Source organism: Ailuropoda melanoleuca, chromosome 3 (genome assembly GCF_002007445.2).
Source record: "Ailuropoda melanoleuca isolate Jingjing chromosome 3, ASM200744v2, whole genome shotgun sequence".
Taxonomy (NCBI): Eukaryota; Metazoa; Chordata; class Mammalia; order Carnivora; family Ursidae; genus Ailuropoda; species Ailuropoda melanoleuca.
The window spans coordinates 49,057,843-49,058,404 of NC_048220.1; positions in this window are offsets into that span (position 1 = coordinate 49,057,843).

Consider the following 562-nt stretch of genomic DNA (forward strand, 5'->3'; position numbering starts at 1 on the left):
CCCCCCCCCAATACCCATCCCACTCCTTCAAGGATCCCTCCAGGCCTGGCTTGGCCTTCTCTGGTACTGTGGCTTACTGGACTTCGCAGGGGAAACTGGCCAAGCTTCTAGAAAGTTCGGCTCCTGGAGTTTGTTGGCCGAGGCCTGTACAGTCTCCTCTTCGGAAAGCCCCTGCCCCAAACCCCAACATCAAGGTAGTCTCAGGACTGTGGGCCCTGATGCAACGGGTAGACATTCAGCCCGTTTTCCCTCATTGCGTTTCATTCTGTTACTTCCAAGCCACAAAGGGAGGCCTCCTAAACACGGGCGTCAGCTTTAAGGGCGCAGTGGGTTGTGGCAAGGACCACCCCAGGCCTTGCGTGTCTCCAAATGTGGCTCATGCCGCCCCATGCCGAGCAAAGTGGGATGGGATATTCCCGTTTGTGAGCGGTGGTGGGTCTCAAGAGACTGCGTGGGGCTCGGTGTGCAAACTTAGTAGAGTAACTACCGGAGTGCTGCTGCATCGATGCCTCAGGCGGCTGGGGCGCCAAGTTCTATCAACCAGAGGCAGGGCGCTGGGCGC